This window comes from Pteronotus mesoamericanus, unplaced genomic scaffold, assembly GCF_021234165.1.
Source record: "Pteronotus mesoamericanus isolate MK-2021 breed Mesoamerican mustached bat unplaced genomic scaffold, CSHL_Meso_final contig_20, whole genome shotgun sequence".
NCBI classification, from domain to species: Eukaryota; Metazoa; Chordata; class Mammalia; order Chiroptera; family Mormoopidae; genus Pteronotus; species Pteronotus mesoamericanus.
This window is the reverse complement of record NW_026555085.1, coordinates 22,352,728-22,369,238: the sequence shown is the minus strand read 5'-3', so window position 1 is coordinate 22,369,238 and position 16,511 is coordinate 22,352,728.

Below are 16,511 nucleotides of genomic sequence, written 5' to 3'. Positions count from 1 at the left end.
ACACCAAAGGATTAAAAAATGGGTCTTTCAATTTTTTAATATGAAGGAATTTGACGTGTCAAGAACAATCCTTGTGGAACTCAAGTTACTTTGGGAAATACTATTTAAAAATACTTTTATGGTAGTTAACTTTTACATTTCCAAAGAAATCACTTTGCCCCCTTAACACCACAGAGACTACTATAAATATATCTTTTCTGAAAAATTAGATTTTCTTTTCATTATATAAATTAAGCAAAAGTTTTAATTTTATCAAAACTGTCAAAATAGACTTTGCATACAGAAACTAAAAACATTTTGAAAAAGTGTTAATATAATTTAATTAGCAATCTATAATTTGCAGAATATTCTGTTTTAAATCACAATAATCTGCAATACGAAACATCTTAACTCTACTGCTCAAATCAAATATGTAGAAAATGAATCCATTCCTTCTCAGAATAATTTTGTTTTGCTGGACAGTTTTACTAGATACAATTTTTAATAGTCATCATATATTCAATACTAGGTATTTGATATATTATGCTCATGTTGCCTGTGGGTCTTCAATCAAGTTTTAAAAATTATACCAAATTGGTTATCCATGTAGCTCTGGATCTGGCTGCCTGGGATTGACTCTTGGTTTCCCATAGAACTAGCTACAATGGAGTACAAATTATTTCTTTAGTTTCCTTATCTGCAAAATGGGCTGTATCACGAACCCTGTGACATTGATCAGGTTCCACCCTCTTCCAGAGCAGGGAGTCCTCTCCAAAACTCACTTGAGTTGTTGACAGAATTCAGTTTTGCGCAGATGTGGAACAGAAACCCTCAGCCCTGAGGACTGTCTCTTTCCTCAGGGGGTCTCAAATGGCTGGCAGCTTCTATGCAAACAGGAGTGTCTCCTACTTCAAGTCTCTTCTCTCTGGGAAAGCATGAGGTCTCTTTCAAAGGGTTCAGTTGATACCATCAGTCCTACCTAGGATATTTCCCCTCGTGATTAATTCCATGTCAGCTGATTAAGTACCTTAATTTTACCTGCAAATTCCCTTCACCTTTGCCATATTTATTGGTTAGAGGTAAGCCACAGTTTCCACCTGTACTCAGTGAGAGGGGACTACCAAAACAAGTGGATACCAGGAGATGAGAGTTATAGGGAACATCTTATAATTCTGCCTACCACATTAGAATAATAACACTACATGCATCTTTGGACTGATTTTTAAAAAGACTCTATTTGTATAAATTACTTAGAATAATGCATGATACAAATTAGATATTATTGATTATTATTTTTTAGTTTGATATTCATTTCTGCAGAAGCTCTGAGTAACTAAAATGTTTGCATTACTGGGAAAATATGCTTCAGCTGACATGTAAGTGGTACGTTGTAAGAGAACCTCATGGTGTTCACTGTTCTCCATTTATATCTCAATGGTAAGTGTGTTTTGTGTACATGTAGAACTAATGGAACCAAGTGTAAATTTCCATAAAACCATTAACATGTCCTATAATATCTCATGGGCTATCATATTTCAAACATTAAATAATTTTCCTACTGAATATTGAGATACTAAGTAAAAGTTGATAAGAGGTAAGTAGGTTATTATACAAGTTATTCCATAATTTTTATGTTCTCTTCATTACTTTTATGTGGGATCCAGATATTCTAAGGAAATGGCTCCTGCTCATATAAATAGTAAACAGTACTTCATTTGCCAAAGAAAGCATATTTTTAAAATAGTTCTGAAAATCTTGCCCTTTCCTATACCCTCCACATTCCACAGAAATATTTTCTAATCACCCACAGAAATGCTTCATTTAATTGGAATAGACTAGACAACCTATGATAATGTTAATTTTTTGCTTCGGAAAAGAGGAAAAACATTACTTGAGTTCAGCCTCAAGCTAGAGTGAGGTAAAGAGAGAGGGAGAGGGGAAGATGATATCCTGCCACATGAATTTCAGGTAAATAAAATTTTTATTTCCCTGAACATGTGAAATTTGAAAACAAATTCATCAACATTTCCCTCCACTTTACCCAGTTCTCCTTTCAATCCCTAGAAAACTCAGAGGAAACTAGGGGTACACCCAAACACAGTTTCCATTATTGTTAATAATGGTCACTAAAAAATCACAGCTTTTTCTCATTAATTATCAAAAAATCCTGGTGGAAAAAGGTAAACCTTAAAAACAAATTGCAGAATGCAATGATTCCAAAACGTAATTAGAAAATATATATTTTGTTTGTTGTTGGTTTGTTTTGATAAGTCATTGACATTTTAGCTCAATTTACAAAATGGAAACTTCAAGATTATTCTCACTTAAAAATGCATCACTAAAACAATTCATTATGTACTTTCTCTGGTATATATGTAACCTGTTACTACCTTTCCACATTCCTCTTGAGTCTTCCTTTCTAAGATTACTTGAGGAATAATTTGTTTGTGTATGTTGCCAAAGACATTGATCATATGATTGACCATATACCAATCAAAATATTATTAATAAGTTTAGTTTTAAATTACAAAACAGGCAAATATGTTCATTAATGTACAAAGAGAAACAATTCTATTGATTATTTTCACCTTGTTTGCCAAATTTTGTTCTATTTCTTATCTCAGCTTTTTAAATCATTCCCATTTTTTCATTACTTAATATCCACTACCAGTTTGAGTTTAGTTTCTTCATTGCGTAATGTTAATAATAATTTTTTTGATTTGACTGTTTCTGGATGTAGAGAAATATTTTTAAAAAAATAGTTCAAGCAAACATGCATACCCTCATACACCTTATATACATATACCCATATAATATTTTCAAGGGGGGGACCCAAAAAACCCAGAATTTATTTATTAAAAATTGTGTATTTATTCTTACATGTTTAAACTTCGGTCACCATTAAAGCACTCTCCATTTGATGCAATACACCTATTGAGACATTTTTTCTACTGCTCAAAAGTTTCTGAACTCATCAATTTTGATGTTTTTTAGTGCTTCTGCCATTTTATCTTTCACATTGGCAAAATGTTTCCCTTTGAGAATTTTTTTCATCCAGGGAAACAAAAAAACGTTGCTTGGGGTGAGATTGGGTGAAAAGGTGGGGTGGGGCTTGAGGGTCATGTTGTTTTGGGTCAAAAACTGCTGAACACTCATCACAGTGTGGGCAGGTGTGGTCATATATCACCCATCATGAAATGGGCAAACATGTTGAAAGAGTCTTTAAAAAAATTAACTGAAGCCAAACACAGCCTGTCACAACAATGCCAGCTAGTACACTGATACAGATGGGTTCCTAGAACACTCACCGAGCTGAGGAAATATGTACTATAAGGGGCCCACCCTCCAAAAGATAATTCCGATTTTTGGGAGGACACCCCTTGTATATTTGTGAGTGGGGATGTAAAGTATATATGTATGTATGTATGTAATTACATTTGGGCACGTTTTCAGGTCTTTTGAGACCACCTGATCCCATATTTACAAATTTCCATCCACTCTCCTATGTGTAAAATTTCATATTTAGTTTTAATTTTTTAAATTAAAATGCTGATGCTATTGGAAAAATAGGCCCCTGGATAGTAGATCCCTGGCCAAAGGGGACACAAAGCTGCCTATTGACTCTTGAGGAGAGACTGGAGTCGGAGGCGTTGGGGAGAGACCTAAGGGAGTAGCCAGGGGGATCCTGGTGCTGACTCCTTCCCCATTTCATGTTCTCCATCTTGTTCAGTCAGACCACTCCCCTGAGGGGCAGCAGCCTTTAAGGACATGATAGCCGCACCCTCAGGAGGCACTGTCCCACCCTGTGATGCCTAAGCCTGACAGCTGAGGGCAGAGTGACTAGTTTAACAACTGTGGGAGACAGACACAGACAGTAGATTCCTGGAAGGCTCAAACAAATGGCCTAGGGTCAGACAGGGTCAACAACTGGCATCATCAAGGCAGACCCATAAAGAAAAGGGGGGGGGGAGATGTACCTATTACCTTAGAAGTTTAATCCACAAAGTCAGGAAATTGATACTGATGAATTTAAGAAGCAGAAGCAAAAAAAAAAAAAAAAGAAGAAGAAGAAGACTCTCGCAAATAATGGGAAGGAAAAGAAACACCCCCCCAAATGAGGGGAAAAGAGGAATCCCCACAGAGGCAAGTAAACTATCAGATATGGAATTCAAAACAATGGCTCTAAGGAGGTTTGATGAGCTCAGTGAGCTCAAGGAGAACTACGAGAAACTACAGGGAAACTATCAGGAACTTACTGAAAACTATATCACCCTGAAAAAGGACATAGAAACTATTAATAAGACACAAGAGGAAATGATGAATACAATTTCTGAATTGAAGAACACAGTAGAAGGAATCAAAAGCAGGCTAGATAAAGCAGAGGATTGAATCAGTGAGCAAGAGGACAAGGTAGAAAAAGCGCCCAGAAAAAGGAAGAAACGGAAAAAAAAACTCAAAAAGAATGAAGAGGCATTTAGGGAAATGCAAGACAACCTGGAATGTAATAATATCCACATAATAGGGATACCAGAAGGAGAAGAAGAGGAACAAGGGATAGAGAACCTGTTTGAAAAAGTAATGATGGAAAACTTCCCAAATTGAAGGAGAGAAAAAGTCTCACAAGTCCAGGAAGCACAGAGGGTCCCATTCAAGAGGAACCCAATGAGACCCACTCCAAGACACATCATTATTAAAATGGTAAATATCAAAGACAAAGAAAGAATCCTAAAGGCAGCAAGGGATAAACAGATAGTAACATACAAGGAAGTCCCAATACGGCTAGCAGCTGACTTCTCAACAGAAACACTACAAGCCAGAATGGAGTGGCAAGAAATATTCCAAGTAATAAAAAGCAAAGGCCTACAATCAAGACTGCTCTACCCAGCAAGACTCTCAATTAAAATGGAAGATGAAAAAAGGAGTTTCCCAGACAAAAGAAGGCTAAAAGAATACATTTACACCAAACCAGCACTGCAAGACATGCTAAAGGGACTGGTTTAAGAAGATGAAGAAAAAGAGTGAGAAAGAGAAGTACACAAGTGCAAAGGGAAAAAATGAATAAGTTCCTATCAATAATAACTCTAAATGTAAGTGGACTAAATGCACCAATCAAAAGACACAGGATAGCTGAATGGATAAGAAAACATGACCCACATATACTCTGCCTACAAGAGACCCACCTCAGAACTAAGGACCTACACAGATTGAAAGTAAAGGGATGGCAACAAATATTCCAAGCAAATGAATGGGAAAAAAAGCAGGAGTAACAATACTTATATGAGACAAAATAGATTTCAAAACAAAGGCCATTAAAAGAGACCCAGAGGGACACATTATAATACTCAAAGGAAGAATCCATCAAGAAGACATAAACATTGCAAACTTATATGCACCCAACATAGGAGAACCCAAATATATAAGGAAATCTTGGAAGACTTCAAGAAAGATATAGACAACAACACACTGATAGTAGGGTATTTTAACACCCCACTGTCAAAAATGGATAGATCTTCCAAACAAAACATAAACAAAGATATTGTGGAACTGAATGATGCATTAGATCAAATGGACTTAACTGACATATATAGACCCTTTAATCCCAAAGAAGCAAAATACATATTCTTTTGAAATGCACCTGGAAATTGTTCAAAGATAGAGCACATGGTAGGACACAAAACAAGCCTTAACAAATTCAGGAACATTGAAATCATAACAAGAATTTTCTCAAACCACAAGGGCTTGAAACTGGAAACCAACCTCAAGGAGAAACCCCCAAAACTTGCAAATTCATGGAGACTGAATAGCACACGATTAAACAATGAATGGGTCAATGATGAAATCAAAGAAGAAATCGAAAAGTTTCTGGAAACAAATGAAAAAGAAAACACAACAGTCCAAAACCTAAGGGACATAGCAAAGACAGTCTTGAGAAGGAAGTTCATAGCAATACAGGCCTACCTAAAAAATATAGAAACATTTCAAATAAAAGACCTAACACTACAACTTCAAGAACTGGAGAAACAACAACAAATAAATCCCAGGGCAAGCAGAAGGAAGGAAATAATCAAGATCAGAGCAGAACTGAATGACAGAGAGATGAAAAGAAAAATTCAAAGGATCAGCCAATCCAGGAGCTGTTTCTTTGAAAAGATAAATAAAATTGACAAGCTTTTAAGCAGACTCATCAAAAAAAAAAGGGGCGGGAGAAGAACCAAATAAATAATATCAGAAATTAAAGAGGATAAATAACAACTGATACCACAGAAATACAAAGGATTTTAAGAAACAATTATGAAAAATTATAGGCCAAGAAATTTGAAAACCTCAATGAAATGGACAAATTTCTAGAAAAGTATAATCTTCCAACACTGAATGAAGAAGAAGCAGAAATCCTGAACAGACCAATAACAGCTGGGGAAATTGAAGCAGTAATCAAAAAACTTCCGGCACACAGAGCCCTGGGCCAGAGAGTTTCACAGGAGAATTTTACAAAACATAAGGAAGAGCTAACCCCTGTGCTTCTCAGACTATTCCAAAAAAATCTAAGAGGAAGGAGGACTCCCAGACTCTTTTTATGAGCCCAGCATCACCCTAATCCCAAAACCAGATAAAGACCCTACAAAGAAAGAAAACTACAGGCCAATATCACTGATGAACATAGACACTAAAATATTCAACAAAATATTGGCAAACTGCATCCAGCAATACATTAGAAAGATCATCCACCATGATCAAGTGGGATTCATCCCAGGGATGCAAGGATGGTTCAATATACGCAAATCAATAAATGTAATACATCACATAAACAAAAGGAAAGACAAAAACCACATGATCATCTCGATAGATGCAGTAAAAGCATTTCATAAGGTACAGCACCCATTTATGATCAAAACACTCAGCAAAATGAGTTATAGGGGGCATTCCTCAAAGTAATAAAGGCCATATATGAAAAACCTACAGCCAACATCATACTCAATGGGTAAAAACTAAAAGCTTTCCCACTAAGATCAGGAACAAGACAAGAATGTCCGCTTTCACCACTTCTATTCAACATAGTGTTGGTAGTCCTAGCCACAGCAATCAGACAGAGAAAGAAATAAAAGGCACCGTAATGGGGAAAAAGGAAGTAAAACTATCATTGTTTGCAGATAAAATGAGAGTATACATAGAAAACCCTATAGACTCCACCAAAAAACTACTCAGCCTAATAAGTGAATTTAGCAAAACAGCAGGATACAAAGTCAATATTCAGAATTCGAATACATTTTTGTATACCAACAATGAAATAGAAGACAAAAAATCAGGGGAAAAATCCCATTTGCTATAGCAACAAGAATAGCAGTTTCCCAAGTACATAGGTTATAAATAACTACCATACAGATTAAATATTGCTCAAAAAAAGTAATGAAATAAAATGCAAGATTCTGTGCTTGAGTGACTGAAAACAATAGGTTAATTTTTAAAAACAGTTTTGAAACTCAAGATTTCTCAATTTCTATTACACTAATATCCATTGTAATGAGGGCCATGGGGCAGCAAGCTGCATAGCTTGCAGCATATACAAACAAGTGTACCATGAATTGCACCTCTTCCCACATTTTATGGGACTAGAATTCTGCAAAAGGATACAATTATTAGAAACTACATATGGAAACCCAGCCTTAATCTGTAAATTAGATTACATAAAAATAAAAAAATCAGACTACATAAAAATAGGGATTTAACGCAACTATGAGTTGAATGAAACAAGCAAGTCTTGGTAGATGAGGCCGACTGGGATAAAACTATTTGTTTTCATCGCCTGCAATACCTCTTTTGGTAACCCATTCTCTTCTCACTAACTGGCCAACTCTTACCCAGCAGACTTGTCAGTACCCTCTTGTTTCCTGGTCCAAAGTCAAGATGAGCCAGTGTGTGTAACTTGATTAATTTATACATATTAGGCAGAGCTCTTATGGTCTTGCCAGTTCTCTGCTCCATGAGTGGGGTCCCCTTTAGCACAAGGACCTATCTACTGTCCAGTTAGAGCACAACTTAGCTTATTATGTTTTCCTGACCTAGGGGTTATTGGAAAAGAAAACTCAGCAGGAACAAAACCTGGAGGGACAATTCCATAATTGTGGAATAAAATCATAAAATTAAGGGGAGGGGTTAGCATCGTCCTAAGAATACAGAGGAAAAGAACACCCCTGAAAATTAACTTCTGAAAGAAGCCAATACAAGTATAGAAAAACATTGGGTAATTTCAATAGATTCCAGAGGACATTATTTATTGGCAAAAACAGAAATCCTTAGGAAGCAAAAATGTCAAAACAAGGAAAAAGTACGGTGAGTTAAAGAGAGAAGGTATCAATGAATGAAAAAAATGCAACAGGATAATTCAAATATACATTACAAGGAGTAAAAAGCAGAATTAATGATATAAAAATTTAAATAATTGATGTGGAAGTCAAAAGCACAAAATGATGAACACAGAAAAAGATATTTATGTAAGATAGAAAACACTATTTCAAGCCTAAGCTCTCTTGAATCTCCACTCTCTGCCCTTTGAGATCAATTGCCAATTACCAGAATCTTCCCTACATGTAGTGCTCACTGAAATTTTTCCCAGAGGGCAACATCTAACTTACAGCTCTCTCATGTCAAGCTTGCTTTAAAAAAAAAATTATTACATTTATCAGGGTGACATTGGTTAATAAAATTACTATATAGGTTTTAAGTGTACAATTATATAATACATGATCTGTATTATTGTATTGGGTTCACCCTCCACAGTCAAGTCACCTTTGAGCCTGCTTTTATGTTCTATACAAACTATCCCAGTACACAGAGATAAGCCAAGTTTCTCATTGTTCCACATTGCCATTTCCAAACCACCTTTAGTTCTCTTTCTTTTACATATCTTATTCATACTGTAAGTCATGTTCTTCAACTCTGCCACTTACTACCCTTCCTTATATGTCATCTACATATTTTTATACAATGCAATGTCTCCCTCTCCACCAGTATTTCTCCACAAGACTAATTTCTGCAATTAATCTTTTTTCACCTATCATGGGAAATACTTCATTTATTTTTCTTTTATAATTTTTTTGAATTACAGGTTACATTCAATATTATTTTGTATTAGTTTTAGGTGTATAGCACTGTTTAGATAATCATATACTTTACAAAGTGATCCCACTGATATTTCCAACACCATACATAGTTACAATATTATTGACAATGTTCCCTATGCTGTATTTTATGCTATAATTGATAGTATCAAAAGTCACTGGGGCACATGCTTGACTTCTGGTCAAGATGGCAGCATAGGTAAACGTGGCTTGCCTCATTGCACAAACCCATCAAAATTACAACTAAAATACAAAACAGCCATTACTCAGAACCTTCAGAAGGTGAGTTGAATGGAAGTCTGACAGCTATGAAATTAAAGAAACCCCATCCATCCAGACTGGTGTGGGTGGAGGAGACGTGGAACAGGCTGGTTTCACATGCACATGTGGTAGATAAAAATTTGGGAGGACTATCTCGGGAGCAAGAAGTCCCAGCACAATACCAGGATCCCCAGCGCAGGGTTCCAATGCCAGGAAGACAAGTCCTCATAACTTTATGGCTGCAAAAACCAGTGGGGATTGGGTTAGTGGAAGAAACATCTGAAGTCCAAGCAGTTCCTCTTAAAAAACCTATTTATAGACTTACACAGAGTCATTCCCGCTGAGCTCCAGCTCTGGGGTAGCAGCTTGAAATGTACCAGTGGCATACAGGGAGAAGCTGAGGTGTCTGGCATCAAGAAAATAGCTGGGTGACAACTTTCTCTCAGGCAGAAAGACAGGCAGTGGACACTGTCTTATTTCCGAATCCTTCCCCAACAGAGCCACAGAGCCTGCAAGGTGCTGCTCTATCTGAGACTCCATCAACCTGGCTAATACTGTTTAACCTACCCTGGAGATCCCCAGATATTCCAACCCACACAACTTACAGGCCCACTCAAGCTGCATTTTTATATGAATGGTGTGTCTTGGCTCATGCTTCACAACTTCGTAAATCATCTCTAACAAGTAACAATGAGTCTCAGTGTAAGACCCCTGTAAGTCTTGCTAAGCAGCCCCAGGTCCAACACTAGCATCAGCCAGCCTAGATTCACAGCTTGGCTTCACTTGGAAATCTGTAAACCAGCACAAGTAGTAGCCATCTCAGATTGCTTTATAGTTCAGGCAGGGTGGCCCTAGGCAAAACAGGTAGGAGCTGACCTTGGCCTGCATCATCCAGGAAACCCCAGAGCAGGCACACCCAGTGGACAGCTATAGGCCACATCAGAGCACCACCACACTGCCCTCACACAGGTAATCATCTATGGAAGGCAGAGGTTGGTGGTAAGTGGTTACAGCCAGTACTTGAAGCTCACTGGCCTGGGTAAATCCCTCCCATTGACCTGCCAACAACTAAAACTCAACTACAAGAGGAGGGTGTACTCAATTCCCATGAAGGGCACACCTCAAGTACCTAGCTTGGTGATACGGGAGGCTGTTCCACTGAACCCTACAGGACACATGCTACATTAGGCCATCCTACCAAGAAAGGGAGTCATAGCAGTTCTACCTAAAACATAGAAACAAACACAGGGAGGCTGCAAAAAAATAGAAGACAAAGAAACATGGCCCAAATGAAAGAACAGATCAAAATGCCAGAAAAAAACTAAAGAACTAAATAAAATGGAGATAAGCAATCTATTAGATGCAGAGTTCAAAACACTGGTTAAAACGATGCTCCAGGAACTTAGTGAGGACCTCAACAGCACAAAAAAGATCCAGTCAGAAATAAAGGATTCACTAAATGAAATAAAGAACAGCAGGGAAACAATACTAAAGTGGATGAAGCCAAGAATCAAATCAATAATCTGGAATATAAGGAAACAAAAAACAAGCAATCAGAAGAACAAGAAGAAAAAAGAATCCAAGAAAAAAACAAACCAAGGATAGTTTAAGCAGCCTCTGGGACAAGTTCAAGCAGTCCAACATTTGCATCATAGGGGGACCAGAGGAGAAGAGAAAAAAACAAGAAATCGGAAATCTATTTGAAAAAATAATGAAAGAAAATGTCTTTAATTTGGTGAAGGAAATAGACTTGCAAGTTCAGGAAGCACAGAGTCCCAAACAAGATGGATGTAAAGCGGTCCTCTCCAAGACACATCATAATTAAAATGCCAAAGGTTAAGTATAAAGAAAGAATCTTAAAACAACAAAACAAAAACAAAAACAAAACAGCTGTTTTTAAAGCAAAAACAGTTACCTATCTATAGGAGAGTTTCCATAAGACTGTCTGCTGATTTCTCAAGGGAAGCTTTGCAGGCTAGAAGGGATTGGCAAGAGATATTCAAAGTCATGAAAAGCAGGGCCCTACAGCGAAGATTACTCTACTCAGCAAAACTATCATTTCATATCAAAGGGCAAATAAACATCTTCCCAGACAAGAAAAAAAGAAAAGAGTTCATCATCACCAAACCATTATTATATGAAAATATAATAAGGCACTTATTTAAGAAAAAGGATGCCAGATGGAAGGGGTGTGTGTGGAGAAATGGGTGAAGAGGTGAAGGGATTAAGAAGTACAAATAGGTAGTTACAGAATAGCCACAGCGATGTAAAGTACAGTTATAGGAAATTGAGTAGCTAAAGAACCTCTATGCACAACCTGTGGACATGAACAATGGTGTGCAGATTGCCTGAGGGAGGGGAGTGTGCTGGGTGGAGGGAGGAAAATGGGGAAAATTGGGAAAACTGTAATAGCATGATCAATATAATATAATTTAAACAATTTAAAGTCATTCTTTTTTTAATTTTTTCATTGTTTGACCTTTTGTTTTGTTGACCTTCCAAGCTCCACCGATCATTGTTTTTTAAATCCCACATTGGTCAAACACACAGTTATACCCATGATTTTGTAATAGCGACAACTGTTCCAAATTCAAAATCACAATAAGTACCCCTTTTGCTCTTGAATACCTCTAATTCTTTTAGTTTACCCTACCTAGAATCTCTTATGCCATCAGTCCTTCAAGATCAGTGATTTCTCTGATCCATTCACCCTATTACATGTTCAATGTTAATATTTCTTATCTCATCTCACCACTTCCCTCCAGACTCTGCCAAGATTCCTGCATTCTTGATTCTCCATCAACTCAAACCTTTCCCTCCTCTGGTCTCCATTATCTATCCTTTTGTACAAATAAACAAAGAAGTAGCAATTTTTAAATTTGCTACTCAACCCTCGTAGTCAACTCATCAGCAAATCTTGTTAATTCTACCTCCAAAATATATCCCAAATCCATTTACTGTTCTCTCTTTCCTACTGTTACCCTGATTCAGTCCACTGTTATTAACCACCTGACCTACTGCATAAGACCTTGACTAGATTTCTTGCTCCTACTCTTTTGCCTCTTTGTAATCATTTATGACATCATAACAAAGTTAAATATTTAGAAAATGTACACTGACTCACTTCACATATTTCCACTTTGTAAACCCCTCAGGGGCTTTCTACGTCAAACGCTGCAGTGCCATCAGACATTTCGTGATCTGGGCCATCCCACTCCTCAGACTTCAGCTCCCAGCGTGCCATACCACCTTCCCCATGCCTGAGACCTTCTGGATGCCTTTCATTTTTTTGAACAGTCCAACATATCCCTCATGCTTCCACCCAAAATGTTACCTTTTTAAAGAGAATTTTTCCCATGACTCTTTAAAATTGGTCACCTTCTCCCTCATCTCTCACCAATATTTTCTATCAACTTACCCTGGTTTTTACCTCCTTTTTTATTGTCTGTCTCTTCCTGATAGAATAAATGTAAGATCCTCTAACACGAGGATCTATCTTGTGCACTGTGGCATCTCCACCAGCTACAACAGTGTCTTGTACAGAATGATGAATACTCGTTAAGAAGTCAGAAAAATTAGAACACCAATATATAATTTAAAACCTTTTCAGGGCTTAAGAATGATCTGAATGTTCTGATTTAAAGTGTGCAAATATGTAAGAAAAATTCTTGATACACTCAGAACTAATTTTTGAAAACTTTGCCAATGAAGATAAAAAGGCATGCTTTTCTTAGACTTTCACCTGCAAGAATAGGAAGGAGTCCAAGGACAGTAGAACTATACAAAAGGATGGCTGTTATTTCAAGTTTGTAATCAACTTAATTTTCTTTCATATGGAATGCTACTAAAAGATGCTCTCAGATATGTTATGGTTTAGGAAGGTTACCACTGAGTCTCTTTGGGTTAAATTGAGATAATAATATAAAAATAAAGAGTGAATAAAAACATCAGGAACCAAAAATAAATAGGCTTTTTTTTTATTCATAAGCTCAGATGAAAAACATGCTGTTAGGTACAATTTAAGGACTTACAAAATATGCATGGTTCAGAGTACTTATATTACATCTTATCTTTTCCTACAACCTCTTTTGCATACCAGGAATTATTTATCTCATTCCACATGGTTTAGATTTCAAATGAAATATCTTGCCTACCATAATAATCTATTAAAACAGTAATTGGCTTCATCCAGTTTCAAATGTTGAAGTACTTCGCCATTGTGACTGTGCTGGGTGGGCTGTGAAGTCAAATCAGTCTCCCTCCCACTCTCCCTCCCACCACAGGAGGAGAGTTCCCAGAGCTCTGTAATGGTGATTTTCACTAAGATCTTCAGTAATAATTTTTATTATCATTGAATGATCTCAAACACTGGGTTACTTTTATTTTAACTTGGGAAGACTAATAAAGGATTCTGTGCCAGATGTTATCTGTCATCAATCAGCCTTTCTTTGTCACTTGCTAAGTATTTGACTGAGAATGTTCCTTCATTAACAACACTGAATGGAAAATGATATCAGCTACGTTAAATATATGCACAGATAAAAAGGCCATAAATAAATTAGTGAAAATACTAGTTACTACTGAATAACAAGGTTATGCATGATTTCCCTCTGTACATGTTTCTGAATTTTTATATTCTGCGACTAACATAGTGTCTGATCAACGGGAGGTCTTTATATATGATATAATATTATACATATATAAAATTTGATTATAATTTGGTAGAAAAATGCATAGCAGGAGACTGAGAGAAAACAAACCACAGTGTTAATGGTAGTCATCTCTGGCTGTAAAGAAGAAGCGCTTTTATTTTCCTTTTAATTTATTTTTTTACTTTTTTTTTCAAAACGAACATGTGTTAACTTTATCATAGGAATGAACAGAACTTGATTTTAAAATTCATGTATTTCTTAGAAAAGTTAACATATCAGGCTGCAACCAGCTGCTTTATATTTCAGTGTAAATAAAGAAACTGAGCATGGGATTACTAAGGGGGAGGGGCGTAAGGGGAGAAAGGGCATTAAGGCACAGGAAGTGTTTGTAGAGGTGGGGATACCAAAGGAACTATAATAAGTATTTCCCAGGGATACTTTTCTTTACATATTTTTAAATACAGTTGATCCATTTACCTACTTTTCAATTTTGCTTAAGACCCACTTCACTTTGAGTAAGAAAAAAAAAGCCATGAGATGCAAATTGTCAGATTGATGTTTTTGACATTAGAGGTAGATTTTACAACGATCCATCATTTCATCCATCCATTCTCCCAATTACATATTTACAATCTACCACTCGGCACTGGAGCACAACACTGAATGGGAAAGATGTAAATTTTAAATTCTAGTGCAAATGTGTGAGTGAGGGATAGATAACAAAAGGTAAGCACCTAATCAAGATAATTTTAGACATTTATAAATGCTATGAAAGAAAGAAAGCAGGATAATATAATAAAGTGGGAGAAATTGAAATTTGATATGAATCTAAGGGCTACCCGCATAATACCTCAATTAAATATTTAACTGTTAATGTTCTCAGTAAATACTGATTTACTGAGAATTTATGTTCAATACATTGTGTACAGTGAGATGAGAAGTGATTAAAAAAACCACTGCCTTTTTTGGGAACCCATAATTTAGTAGATTTATAGAGTACCTATTTTTTAATTCAATGGTTCCCAAAATGTAGTCCACAGACCAGCAGCATCAAGATCATGTGGTATTTGTGACAAACAGAATTCCTTAGACCTACTGAGTCAGAAATTTTAGCTGGGGGGCCAGGCACCTGCATTTTAAGAGCCCTCCTGGTGATTCTGAGGAGTGCTCAAGTTTGGGAACCACTGCCTTGCTTCCCACTCAGCTGAATCTGAAAATTAGAACCAATTTTCTCAGCTAACTAAAAATTACTAACAATTCAAATATGTACCCTTTGCTCCCTCCTTACCTAGAACTTCTCAGAAAGTCACAGATGCTGCATATTGGCTTAGACAGTCTAAAAAAACATAGTCCCTTCTCTGAGTACAGGGAAGGGCAGTGGCTTCCTTTCACAAATAACTGCAAAGGGCCTGGTCACCATGAGGCAAGAGAAGCCACAGCCATCCAGGAACGGGGAGCAACCTCACCTAGTCTCAGCACCCTGGTTGCTCAAAGAAAAAAGGAAGAATGGTTTTCTTCTTAAAAACTCCTAACCAAGAGGAAAACTTGATTCTTTCTGTTCCTAAGAAAAAGGAGCTCTCTTTATATGATGTAAATTGATCGCAAGACAAATAGCTCATTCTCATAATTTGTTAGTTCTTAGAGAATAGCTATGGGAAGCAAAAAGGTAAGCAAGAATGTAAGTTTTCTAAGGTCAAGTGACTATACCAGAAAACTCACTAAAATGTTGACACAGCAAACTCTTAACATTCAATATGTATTTTATTGAGTATATATTGTACTTTCTCTAAAAAGGCTTCCATATGCTTTACACTGTTAGGACAGGAAGAGGGGTGAAGCTGCTAGTTTCTCTCTTCAGTTGCAGAAATTGCCTTTACAACACTTTCAGGTTAATAGTGCTACCGTCCATTTTCTATATCATAAATGAAGTTTGGGTGGTATGTTATTCTCCCAGGAACATATCTTACTATTTTATGGAAAGAGAGAATATGAGGTCATCTTCTCAGGTACAGGCCATACTAATTCTTACCTCGAAGCAAGTAAAATTCAAATTATATATACTTTTCAGAGAAGAAAATGAAGACCAACCTCAAGGTTTTCTTCATCTAGGTTTGTAGTTCCAAAAAGTCATTTAAATGAAAAGAGTGGCAAATAATACAACTCTAGGAAATTCTATTCATCAGATACAGCCACTGTGGTTGAATTTGCAAACCAATCATTTGTCCTCCAAAATAATGTTTTAAGATTTATTTACAAGTTAAACTCAGCCTCATGCTAGTTTCTTATTCTGTTATTTTCAACACCCATATAATTCTTAGCTGTTGTGTTTCTTTCCAGTTTTTAATATTACACCCGCTGTGCTTCCAAGTGGTCTGGAAGAGCACACTTAGCCAGAATTATGGTTGTCTGCCTAGCTGATAGGGCTGTCACGGACTTGTTATTACTCTTGGTGAGCTCTGTTCTTTCATGCCTAAAACGTGTTTGTGATGAAGCCAAACTAATT